The 13,328-nt window shown below is 43.2% G+C and overlaps 1 protein-coding gene across 1 annotated transcript in view; it reads left to right on the top strand.

Moving 5' to 3' along the window:
* Positions 1-10,810: 10,810 nt before the first annotated feature.
* LOC135908195 (monocarboxylate transporter 12-like) overlaps positions 10,811-13,328 on the top strand; it is a 48,513-nt gene continuing 45,995 nt past the window's right edge. The window contains exon 1 of the mRNA XM_065439946.1: positions 10,811-10,950. The gene's annotated coding sequence lies outside the window, so the exon portion shown is untranslated. The remainder of the gene's footprint in view (positions 10,951-13,328) is intronic.

Raw genomic sequence — 13,328 nt, 5'->3', positions numbered from 1 at the left:
CGAAGTGACGTTATCAAGCTTCTGCTGTAAACTCCTCACCTAATTTCCCACATTCGTGGATCTCGTTTATCGATAACTAGCTTCTGCTAGGTTTGTAGAGAACGAGAAACTATTGCCAATTTCTTTCTTTATTGCCGCCGCTTCTCCTCCCTCCGCCAAATGTTCCTTACATTTCTGACTGGCAATCTTCGTTAAGCCCATAAAACAACAAGCGTTTTTTTTTCCTTTGATGCATAGAAATTGGCACAAGCCATGGGTCGGTGATTACTGGTGTTCAAAATTTTATTAAGGCGTCGGCAACGTTATCTGCTTGAATACCCACCATGAAGCACCTTATTTAGTCTTTTTTTCTAAAATTTATTTTTTGGCCCTCTCAAAATTTGTCTTATCTTCTAGTTGCCTAATGCTTCATTTGCAATGTTTGCTTTTACTCCTTTTGGCATTTTGTTGAGTTTATTTGCAATCAATCCAGTGTGTCGAATTCCCTTCGTGGGTACAAGCCATGTTTTGAGGCAACAGCAATATGAACCTCGGCGGAAGAATCGCCCTATAGCTGCGATTCACTAGTTCCAATAAGGTATAGTACGAGGCGGCTGACATGGCTGATGTCCTAGAGATGTGAAGGCGCTGTGGCGTTGAGGGGAGACGTGTGACCGGGGTCACCTTTCAGAGAGCACGGCCAGGGTCGTCGTGTCACGAGAGGAGCTTCTCCGAAAGATCAACACGCAGAGATGAAGACCAAACGAGGACATGAGCAGCTGCTTCGTAAGCCACGTCATGATAGCACTGGCCGTATGGCATTTCTGGTGCGTCTGCGAAAAGGGGATAGGAAGGCGGACAATCTGGCGTGCTTGGTACACTGCGGCGTTGTCACCATGAATGTACTGTGTCGGCGATTTGAGTGTGGCGGAAAGCAGAGTCTCTAAAGGCAATGCAGGCCCACGGCGGAATTTTACGTTCAGTGATAGCTGTCTCCATAGCTGAGCCAATGTTTTGTTTTTCTGTTCAAATGAAGGTCCTTGCACAGAAAGTGCACAATTGCCAAGCATGAAATTGGTAGCAGTGCTGCTTGATTTTGCTTATCCATTGTGATGGTTTTGTGCGTAAGAAAAAACGGTGAAAAGTACTTTAGACTCACCTTTATATTTGTCAAAGTAGGCAACAAGCACAGCAAAATACAACAAAGTCAACACACCAAACTCGAAAACTCGCCCACGTGCTCATGGATAAAGAGGGCTGACCTGACCTGCACAGCTGTATTCGGCGACAACCATACCCTCTATAAGGAGGACCATTATTGGACAACGCAGCATAGCATACATGGTCAGTCCTCATGCACCTTTCTGGCAGCTACTCATTGATTGCGGATCGCAGCCTAGTATTGTAGGACTGTTATTGAAAATTTGGTGCTTGAACCAGTTGAGCCGGACACCATACGGGTGATTAACGTAACTTGAGCAGGATTTTAAGACCAGCTTTAAAGAAAGCAGTAAACCACGGCTCGGTGAAATGAACTACTAATTGCTTGCTTTCATGTGGTACTCTCCTGAGTATTTTTTTTTCATTCCGCAGAGTAATCCGAATAACTAAGTTGAACCACGAAAAATATTTCACGTTTACGTGAAGACCAAGTGAGTTTCGTTGTGATGTAGAAGAGGTTCACAGAGAACCAATCCAGCTTTTGTGATAACGTGCCTCGTGCATGCAGTTTCTTTTTTCGTCATTCGCAGAAAGACCCCGAAATATGAAGAAAAAAATCACATGAATGCGCTGATACGCTGACGTACTGCAGCGCCCTCAACCGAGTTTCGAGCCAATGAGCGTGGCTATCGGTTATTAAAGAAACGCACCGCCACCCTTGATACGCGATTGTCACGCTTTGTTCACTGTAACCGCGCCGTTTTAGAACGTTATCGCAGTTGTCCTTCATTCGTTCCGCCGCTCCCCGCAGTCCCCGGCAAAGGATGGCTTCCCCCTCGGAGCACAACAAATTTAAGTCTAAGGATCTGCTCCCCGCATGCACTCAACCCAAAAGCCGGCTACCATTGCCTTCTGCGAACTTTCTGGTTTGGGCAGGCGCGCGCGCTTATATTGATACTGAGCCTTTCATTAGTCGTACAGGATAAGCCAGAGATTTCTTTCTGGCCACGAATTGAAGAGACTGTACAAGAAATCGGATGTGCATTTCTTTTTTTTCTCCTTTTATGATGGCCATGTGCATGTGCGCTAGCAACGTCATACGTTTGTTTTGTACAAACATGTAACTTGTCTAAACGCACCCTGCACTCTGCAAGATGGCACTGTAACTCATCCATTTTCACACGAGTGTGTGAAAATACCGATACCAGCAACTATGAAAAAGAATCATTTTTAAAACGAAACGACCCATCCATGCATCTTCCCTGAAAGGAAATCAGATGAGGCACAGCAGCGGGAGCACGTCACCATATCTATGCATAAAGTGCAGTAATCCTGCCAAAACCTTGCAGAAGCTGACTGAAGTTGCAGTGGAATATTTTTAAAGAAGGCTGATAAATTGCTGACGCAAAAGCAGTGAGACCGTAGAATAGTGTTTAAGACGATATAAGGTTTGATAATTTGTTAGAGTACTGCAGCACCTTCGAGAAAAAAATTTACAATTTTAGTCATGAAGCTACCGGTATATTTCTCCTTTGTAAGGCCAATGCAGTTGGAACCTTTCAGGGAATTGAATTATGAAAACCATAAGAACATTTGTTTATATTATTTACCATTTGCCGTAATATTAGTGTTACGCCAACCGCCATAACTCCGAAATGTAGGTATGAAACAAATGACACTTGGCAGGTGCGTAATGGGGACAATAAATTATGCTACCAACCGCTATGCTAGCTATTTTGTGCAGCGAAAGTGCGTTATCACCAAACCACAAAAAAAGTGTAAGTCGCGGCAGATTTTTTGCCCAGGACAATTGCCCATAGTACGAAAAGTCAAAGCTAAGTTTTTGGTTATTCCGCTTCATTGCACAGGTTAATGTAGAAAGATACATCACGAAATATTTCATGCAAGTATATTCATTGCAAATCAAGTCATCACTGCTGGCGCAACTATAAGGTGAAAAAAAAAATAAACTGCATTTTCAGAAAAGCGGTTAATTGTGAACCTAAGCTAATGTCTAGGCATTGATAACCCTCTAGTGAAAGATTTTGGTGACTCGAAAAAAATGCTTTTAAGAGCGTTCATAAGGTACTAAAATAAATAAACATTGCCTAATATTTAAAGCAAGCGATACTTCTGATCATTGCTCATGCTTTGAAATAAAAATACTTATCTTTCTATTTTGCATGCTAGCAAGCAGTGTTAGAAAGACATTCATTACTTTTCAGTAGCTTAAGATGGAAACTGATTTATTTTTGCATAATATTCTCAAATAACCAGAGAGCTTAAGATAGTAAATGGCGAAAAACACCATATTTTTTTTTCAGAAATTCTCTTTTTGAAGGTAGTCCCATAGCTTTACGCTAGCCATGGGTTTCGAGTGCCGATAATAAGGGCACAAGAAAGGTAAGTAGGAACGATGGACACTAGGAGACACGCACACTTCTGTGAACAAGCGAATGTGTGAAAAAGAGTCTGAATAAACGAAACATACACGCACGTATGTTCCGCTCATATTCGCCCAACAAGGCACATATCGGCATATAATGAAGCCACACGTAAGTTACACTTATACTGCATTCTTCACAACCGGCGGTACTAAAAAAAATGGAATGATGGAACCAATCACAATACGTTAACCTAACATATTCGTTTTATTCGTTTTGTATTCGTTATTCGTGCCAAGAGAAAGGCTTCGAGGTTGTCGAAGTAAACAGGGAAGTGAGAAGTTGTGGTGGTTTTAAACGAGACGGGATCCACTTCAATTACAGGCTGGCACAAGAAGTGAGCTGGCGACTTGGTGGTCGCGCAGTTGCTTTTTTAGGGGGCCCGCGGGCGCTCAGGAGGTCAGAGTAGATAGTAATGAAGAAGGTTCCCTAGGGGAGCATCAGAAGATCATCGCTCTCGATAACAGAAAAAGGAGGAAAGCGAGAAAAAGAGCTCGCCATGCAATAGGCAACATAAACATGCAGGGCGGCAGAAGAAAGGAAAAGTGGGCAGAGATTGAGGAGCAGTTGCATAGATAATAAATAGGGGTGTATGCGGTTACAGAAACGCACCTTAGAGACTCAGAAGAGCCACCAGTTATTGAGAATTATGTTTGGGAAGGGTGCAACAGAACTAAGTCGTAAAGAGAGGGCGGGGGAGTCGGAATGCTCATCCATCAGGGAGCCAAATGGAAAAGAGTAAATTCACAATGTCAAGAGCATCTTTGGTTATCAGGTACAATGAGTAGGAAAGAAACGTGGCTAGGCGTTACGTATTTGTGTACCGCACACAGAGAATTGCACAGAGAAGAACTGCACAAAAATTGCACAGAGAAGAATAAAGAGTTAGTGGAATGCATAAGCGCTGATATTAAGGGTTTCGGGAATGGTGCTGAAATTGCCCTATTAGGCGACATGAATGCCCACATACAGGATTTAAATGGCTATACCGACAATGATGGGAAGTCAATGCTAGAGCTTTGGGAGCAACATAACCTCGTTATCGTGAATACAGGGCCTATGAGTGAAGGAAAGATCACGTGGGAACTGGGAAACCGCCAATCGACCGTTGATTGCTTTCTGATGACAGAAGGAATTCATGATAAGTTGAGAGAAATGGTGATCGACGAGGAATGGTTTAGCAACATAGGGAATGACCATAAACGCATCATATTGAAAGTGGGATATGTAGTTGGGAAAGAGAGCAAACAGAGCAAAATTGGCAGTCCAACTTTGAACGCTGAACAAATAGCAAATATAGTTGCTAGAGTGCAGGAAGAACTTGGCAAATGGCCAAGTAAAGAGTGGGAATATAGTGAGCTTCTAAGCGTAATAACGACTGAAATACGGAAAGAAAAGCAACATGTTCGTTGGAAAGGAAAAAAGAAACCGAAAAGCTGGTGGTACAAGGAGATACGAGAAGCGATCGCTGAACGACGGAGCTCATCTCGAGAGCACAGGCAGGCAAACAAGGCGCAGTTGCCGCAGGATGAAGTAACAAATAAATAGGAAATATACCGGTAGAAAAAGTCTATGGTTGAAATACTGGTGCAAGCAAAATTAAAAGGTGAACGTGAATGTTGGCTGTCAGAAATACGTGAGAAAAATAAGGCCGCACCAAGAATATTTTGGAACCATGTAAATTATTAGGCAGCACGTCAACAACAATACAATTAAATATCCCAGACGAAGATGAAAACAGAGTTGAAGGGGAAGCGGCAATAAATTGCTTCCGAAAAGTAACAGCCGAATCTTTCCAAGGCAATGATGAGGTTGTATTTGAAGAAAAATAGAGCATGAAAGAGACCCAAGTGGTAAAGGAGCTGGTGCTGACAAATTTAGACTGGAAGAAAGCGGAAGATAAAATTCCTAAGGGCACAGCCACAGGGGTAGACGAGGTTCTGGTTAGGCTGATAAATGAACTAGTACCAAAAAGTAAGGAAGCTCTGTTGAAAGCAGTGGAAAAAACTTTAAAGGATAGACGAATACCAGGCAGTTGGCGACAAAGCAGAATGAATTTAACTTATAAAGATAAGGGGGAGAAAGACAGAATTGACTCGTATAGACCGTTGACCATTACATCGGTAATATACAGGCTAGCAATGCAGGCAATCAAATTAAAGCTTCAAGCATGGGCAGAGAATAAAGGCATTTTCGGAGAGCTTCAGAATGGCTTCAGAATAGGCAGGCGTTTGGATGATAACTTGTTTGTGCTTACTCAGTTCTTACTCAGTGTACTGAAATATCAAAAGCAGGAACTAGACCGTTGTATGTGGCCTTGTTAGACATTACAGGAGCCTACGACAACGTAGACTGCAACATTTTTGGGGATATTCTGGAAGGGGAAGGCTTAAGTAACGATTGTCTACAGCTTTTGAGAGAGATTTACCTAGAAAATACAGTTTGCGTTGAATGGGAAGATATGAGGAGCGAGGAGAAATTTCGTATCAACAAGGGACTGAGGCAGGGGTGCCATTTATCTCCGCTGCTGTTTATGATGTACATGGTGAGGATGGAGACGGCGCTAGAAGGAAGCAATGTTGGGTTTAATCTATCATACAAACAGGCGGGTACAGTAGTAGAGCAGCAACTCCCTGGTTTATTTTATGCTTGCGACATTGTGTTGCTAGCTAACAAGCAAAGTGATTTGCAACGTCTGGTTAATATCTGTGGACAGGAAGGCAACAATTTATTTTTGAAATTTTGTGTTAAAAAAGCAGGTGTTATGCTATTAAATGAAAACAATGAACAGACAGTGGAGATACAGGGCGAAGAAATAGCTTGGTATATGGATAAACGAATGCAATTTATATTAGTATGTATGTTAAATTAGTATGTATGTTAAATTAGTATGTATGCTAAATTAGTATGTTTTCACGATCCACTGAAATCTATTCCTTTCATCACTCCACTGTTTCTTCATTCTCCTCTGTGTAACAATTGCTCTTGCTCTCCTATTCCATACCTCTCAAGTGTCAATTATCTCGGTGTTCATTTCGATTCTAACATGTCCTGGAACACTCACTTGGCTAACGTTTGTGAAAGGCTGCGCAAAATAGCCTGCCTACTGCATTCTATTAAAGCACTATGCCCAATTTACGTAAGGAAAACAATAGCACATGCATTAGCGTACAGTGTGCTAAGATATGGAATCTGTTCTTTCTATTTCTGTTCAGTGTTTTGGCGCAATAAAGTTGATTCTTTACTAAAATCCATAATTCGGGCGGTGATGTATGGTGTGCACATTACTAACAATTCCAGTCTTTTTTCATGCTCGCACATGCCCTCGTTCAGGCTGTTATTCAAAGAAACTGTAATCCTTTTGTATATATGGAACAATGAGTTCTGCCTCCCTTATGTCCCCGCCAGAGCATTACGTACACGTGACCGCTTTACCTTACCAAGAGTAAGGACAAGATATGGCAAACGTGTCCGTGCCTTCTATGTACCTGATGTATTAAATGACCTGCCAGATAAAGTTTTATCTTCCAGCACACGGAAAGAAGTGTATATTTTGATTTGTATGTGTAATTTGGTTTCTTTTCTTCCTTTCTTTCTTTCTTTCTTTCTTTCTTTCTTTAGTTTTATTTTTGAGTTTTGTACATAACTGATTTACTGTGCCGCTCCCTGGCTTGCTCCATTCTGCCGAGCACTGCCCCACAAGCCCATTGTTGGCTTGGGCAGGCTCGTATTTGTATGTAATTTTCGAAATAAATAAATCATTTATATATAGATATATGGAAACACAGAAAAAAATGATAACAGTAAAAGGGAGGAGAAATGCAGCCATAATGAAGCACAGACCGCCATGGGGATACAATAGGTACGAGGTCCTCCGAGGTATGTGGAAAGGTGTAATGGTTCCAGGGCTTACTTTTGTAAATGCGGTTGTAAATCAAGGATACAATCAGGACTCGACGGGAACCAAAGGTCAGTGGGTCGCCTGGCATTGGGCGCTCACGGGAAGGCTACAAATGAAGCTATGCAAGGTGATATCGGCTGGACTAGTTTTGAAGTGAGGGAAGCTCGCAGTAAAATTGAGTATGAAGAACGGCTGAGGAATACGGAAGAAAGTAAATGGGCTAGGAGAGTGTTCAGGTATCTGGCAGAAAAAACGTTGATTCGCAGTGGAGGATAAGAACTAGGGAGCTTACCAGCAAGTATTCGACCTGTAGGATGGGCAACACAGCAACAATGAAGGGTGAAGCGGAAAGTCTGAGTGGCTGAAATAATCTCATGGATGGCGGCAATGAAAAAAGTAACTAGCCATGAGTAACTACATAAGAGCAAAAAACGAAATCAGGAAAGATACCATTTATGATAACTCCAAGGGAAGCTCATTACTTTTCAAGTTGAGATCGGGATGCCTTAGAGCACGCACCTATAAAGCGAGATATAAGAAGGAAGAAGAAGCATGTGCTTGCTGCGGTAAGGCAAGCGAAACGACGGAGTATGTTTTATTAGAATGTGAAGATGTCTACCCAGTGGGCGATTTAGACACCACTGGCCTCCTTGAAGACCTTGGGTTTAACGGGAGCAGTGGTAAAGCAAACATGTCCGCATAAGGCATAAGTAAGAGGCGATTGGAGGATTGGTGGAAGAAAAGTAGGGAAACTACAAAAGACGGAAACCTACAAGAGCACAGTGCGCAATAGGGGATCAGAAAATTTGGTCGTCGTAGTTCATAATGTTTTTTTTTTTTTTATTCTTTAACCTTAGGCGGTATAATAGCAAGAGCTTGGTGGCGCAACTCACCGCCCAGTTCCAAAGGGGATGCTCATAACATCCATCCATCCATCTAGACAGAATTACGTATTTTGTTATCTGAACATCCGTATTTTTTTTGCGAGGAAAACTATGCACGCTGTCTGAATGAGCGCTTGTACTCACAGAGTTTCATACAACGATATTTTATTGAACAGGCGAACTAGGCGAATTGTGAGGAGACGTAAAAGTGTCAGAGCTAGCCTTCTACCAAAAGATGCAATATAAGATCGTGTATTTAAATATATGGTTTCGCACATTCTACCCCGGTCACAGTTAGACGTGCATGCGGGCCTTTCATGGTCATCATATGCGCAGATATGTGCAGTTCGTACTAGATTATATGCTGTTGAGTTGGAAAAGCTACATATGAATATGTATTTACAATATTTTCAAGAGAGACAACAATGCATAAACAAGATGGCTCTCGAAACCCATCCCTCCTCTACGCATCAAATCTTCTGACTGGCAACACTCTTGGTTGCGCCGGCGCATAACCCCCACCAGTAAGGACACCATCTCGGTGCTAACTATAAGAGAGGTGAACTCGCGGTCACGTAACACTTCATGAGAGACTCATGCACAGCGTCCGTGGGGACGAGTCCAGTGGAGCGATGTCGTAGTTGACATCGCCAAGCTGACGCAATATCGTGTAGGGCCCTGTGTAGCACGACCACAGCTTTTTAGTCAAGCCGACGCGGCGACATGATGTTCATAGCTGGACAACGAATCCAGGACTAAATCAAACGTGCCGATGTTGGCTGTCGTACCGGGTTTTCCGCGCGGCCTTAGACTCAGTGAGCCAGAAGCCGGCAATCTGGTGTATCATGCGAGCCCCGGCAAAGATACTTTGAGCGTCTTCAAAAGAAGTGTTCGTCGAGGAAAGAAGTTGTGTGTCTCGAAAGGCAAATAAAGGTGGTGGCCCAACAGAAGCTAAAAGGGTGAAAAGTCACCAGTCTAGTGACGGGAGGAAATATAGGAGAATGTCACGAAGGGTAACGTGCTGTCCCAAGCAGTATGGCAGTAATAAACATAAATAGGCAGCATTTCAGTCAACGAGCGATTGAGTCGCTCCGTCAGTCAGTATTGTCTGCAGGTGGTAGGCGCTAGAAGGCTTGCGCTCGGCAGCACAGGAGTAAACTAGGTCTTCAACTACTCGAGACAAGAATGTGCAGCCACGATCAGCGAGAAGCTGCAAGGGTAGGCCTTGATGGACGTCATGACGTCATGTAAAACGAAGTCTGCAAACTCAGTTGCACAGCTTGTGCGCAAAGTTGGCACAAAGCTGGCATGTGCGCAAGCCGGCGTACGGGATAACGTAATCAGTCGCGACAGCGACCCACTTATTTCCAGATTACGATGTCGGAATAGGGCCGAGCAGTTCGAAATCGACGGGAAAGAATGGTTCCGAGGGCACATCGATGAGGTCAAAGCGTCCCACGGGTAGCACAGCAGGTTGTTCGCGGTGCTGAAAGAGCGCACAGGCTGCAACATTGGTGTACAAGCCTGGTTAGTACACTCTTAGCTAATGCCGGCTTAAAACAGGAGATCAAGATTTTAACGCGTATAAATGACTCACTTCAAGTGGCCTACTGAGCATGCGGCCTATCTGATGCGGACCCCAATTAGACGGCCCTACCCGTTGAAGAGAAGCGGCACTGTGCGGGGATTTCAGATCAGATCTGTCTGGCATTAGCTAAAATATTGTACGGCCGAACGGGCATCTCCCATGAAAAATACTTTTCTTTTATTGAGAGGTACCACCCAGGGTCGTCTTCCACGAGGTTTCGCACATATAGCTTAGAGCCACATTATAAGAAATTGGTAACTCTCATCACACAAACATGGTAACACATCACACAAACATACGCACACTGGGAATCTTGCCCGGGCACGCCGCGCGAGAGCCGAACACTCTTAACGACTACACATCACCACGCTGACAAGGAGGATTCGCATAGATATCCGTACATACATTTGTGCTTCCAAGGCTGCCGTTCTATGCCGATTGCTCACCGTCGACGATCGCTTGTGGTAACATATAGTTTGTGTAACTGTTGCACATCCTCACGCGGTGTGGGATTGCAAAAGATGTACGTAAATGAGTAGAAGTATACGACTACCGCTTTCAAAAGCTCCCATCTGCGGCGGAAATGCTAAAAGGCGTAAGCTTACGCAGCATGGCAGCTCAACGAAAAGGAAAACTGCTTCCTCAGGCGAATGTTTTCTTCAATGTTTTGTCTTTATTCGCTATGCGGCGGATTGTTCGCTGCAGTCGCTGTTTAACCGCGAACTTGGCTTTGTCTGATAAATTGTTAACCTCGCTCACAAGGTTCAGTGAAATATGATCCGCCGCCAACGTGAACACATGCAGCTATGGGTAACTGCACTTGCTTCGAAGTTGCGACGCCTCGACGGCATAACAGCAATACGGCTCCCCTATTCTCAGACGTCGGATAAGATGCCGGCACGTTTCAGTTTATTGAACCGGCAAATATTTCTATTCACTTCCGCTGGCCGCAACAGGGATGCGCCGTCTGTAAGACGGACAGATACAGCTTTCGTGAGTACAACAAAGATACCCTCCAACTATGCTTTTTATTCCGATGCGTTGTGTTTATTGATTTAGTGTTTATTCTGAAGCAGCAAGGCTTGGTAGTATCTCCATCCGCGAGCCTGCCATAACAGTATTGCAAATATTGGAAGCATTACTGCTTTGCACACGCCAGCTTGCCCTCATATCTTTAGCTGCCGGGCACATGTCAAGTTCCGAATTGCTACCGGGGCCATACCTGCAATGCCGTCGAGGTTAAAAGAACGAAGGGAGGAAAGAAATCGGGGCATGGTAGGAGAATTGGTATTGTGGCACTTAGCATCCGGAGGCTGCTGTGGATTACGAGGGATGCAGTAATGGAGAGCTCCTGAATAATTGTAACCACCTGGGGTTATTTAACGCGCCCAGAAAGAATAATACAACTCTTTTTACATTTCCGTCCGAATTCTGCAAGCGGGGCCGAAGCGCTAAAGCCAACAGGTTAGCGCGGCGATTGCAGTCAAAAGAACAATTCAACTGTTTGAAAATGGCGTGATTTTGCCGGCTTTCAAAGCTGTCGACCACTCCATTTCTAGCCTTAGAAGTCGATGGCTTCGACTCAAAATGAACCTGGAATAACCGCAATTTGCCTATTTTGTCTTTTGCTACATTTTTATGATCAGCACTACTGCAATAAGCCCTTTCTGCTATCTGTAATGTAAGCAATTCTCCATGCGGAAGACGAGTCGTACTGACGCACAAATTACTGTAATTAGGTTCATATATCAAGAAAAAAAAAGAAAACGTGCCGACTTATTAAAGTGGATGCGCTGTCCTAAGCGGGCCCGACGATATTGTGCCGCGTAGCAGCCAAACTAAGGCGTGCCAGGAAGTGGTTGCAAGCAGGTGAGATGGATTGCACGCTTGTGTATTTATTTTCTTAAAGGAGAGATCGAATTCGCATTTAGGTATTGTGTACAATAGTTGAGTACATCTGCCTTCGTTACAGCAACTGCGCCCATATACATCTTTAAAAGCAAAAGTTTATTTTCAACCACCTGAAGTATGCTTTAGCGAAACATCCACTTCATCAGCGCATGAAGTCAAAAATCATGCTGTACATTCATGCAGACTTAGACACAAAACATATTTTTCAAAGGCGAATGAGTTATTTAAGATATAAGAACGTGCAGCATAGTTTCACTGTGGGTTCTTAACACACAATCAGGACATGCAAACCAAGCTCTGACAGTAAAAAAGTAAACGACAAATTGCAACAGGAAATACAATAGTTTTTGCGTCTACAGCTTTTAAAATGTGAATCAAGCATAACGAATGAAATTGCCTAAACTTCGTGCGGCTGTCACCAATAAAAGTTGGGCCTCTCATTTGGTCGCTTTCTTGTTTATTAAAAAAGTTTTGTTTATAACGAAATTATTTAAAACAGCAGAGAAGTGCATTATCAGGAACAGAACACACAAACGTCCCAAACTTAGTGTAAGATTCCATTTTCTACAGATAGTTAATCTAATCAGAAATTTATACAGCGAAGTGCTGACAGATAATGAAATGTTAGCTATTCATGACTAGCATGAAAAAAGAAAGAAAGTGCTGCAGGATAACGTAGGTATTGGAATTTAAGTACTTTTCTGAGAGCGAAGCAACATAAAACTATTTTGTCCTGCAGAGTACTCTCCGTAGACAGTCGCAGTGTTTTGGTGAATGCAGATAGATGCAAGTGAACTTTTTATGTGTGCATTGTCAATAATAGAAAAAGAAAGCCTTTTTAAATATGTGTTTCATTTTGGCATAATTGCTTTGTCATCACAAACACATCACATATCATTCGTATATGTTCAGAGTTATTTGTCAGGATGACTCCTGGACCTCTAGGCGATTGTTGTACCTGGATAGAAAAAGAAATTCAACTGAACGTTAAACAATCCCACTAACTGTTTCAGCTTGCCCTCTTAGGGCTATGTTTTGTCCAATAATTGTTCAAGGCCAATGTAGCTGTTATCTTGCACTAAAGAGGTCTCAATGCTAACCGTAAATATCTGAGGCTTCGAGTTAACGATCCCAGATCTCTTATGTGACTGCCCTCATTATGGTGTGACTAGAAAACCAAACTCGACTGCACGTTTTTGCGCCTTCTTGGGGAAGAGAACCAGTGTCCAGACTGTGCTCAACACCCTTGCGTTGCCTTGCTACTTCGAATGTGGGCTGTTGCTGCAGTGCATTGCATCTCATTGATGTCCACATATTCTTTTCTTTTTTATTTTAAATCTCGGCACTCCTGTTTTCTTTTATTGCCTTTGTACCCCTTTCCAAGCACAGAGTAAGTCACCTTTATTTACACTCGCTAACCTGCAGGCATTTCTATCGTTATTCCTCCTTCCTCCAAAAGC

The sequence above is a fragment of the Dermacentor albipictus genome, chromosome 2 (genome assembly GCF_038994185.2).
Source record: "Dermacentor albipictus isolate Rhodes 1998 colony chromosome 2, USDA_Dalb.pri_finalv2, whole genome shotgun sequence".
Taxonomy (NCBI): domain Eukaryota; kingdom Metazoa; phylum Arthropoda; class Arachnida; order Ixodida; family Ixodidae; genus Dermacentor; species Dermacentor albipictus.
The sequence above is the reverse complement of the archived record's forward strand: the minus strand, read 5'-3'. Positions and strand labels throughout refer to the sequence as shown.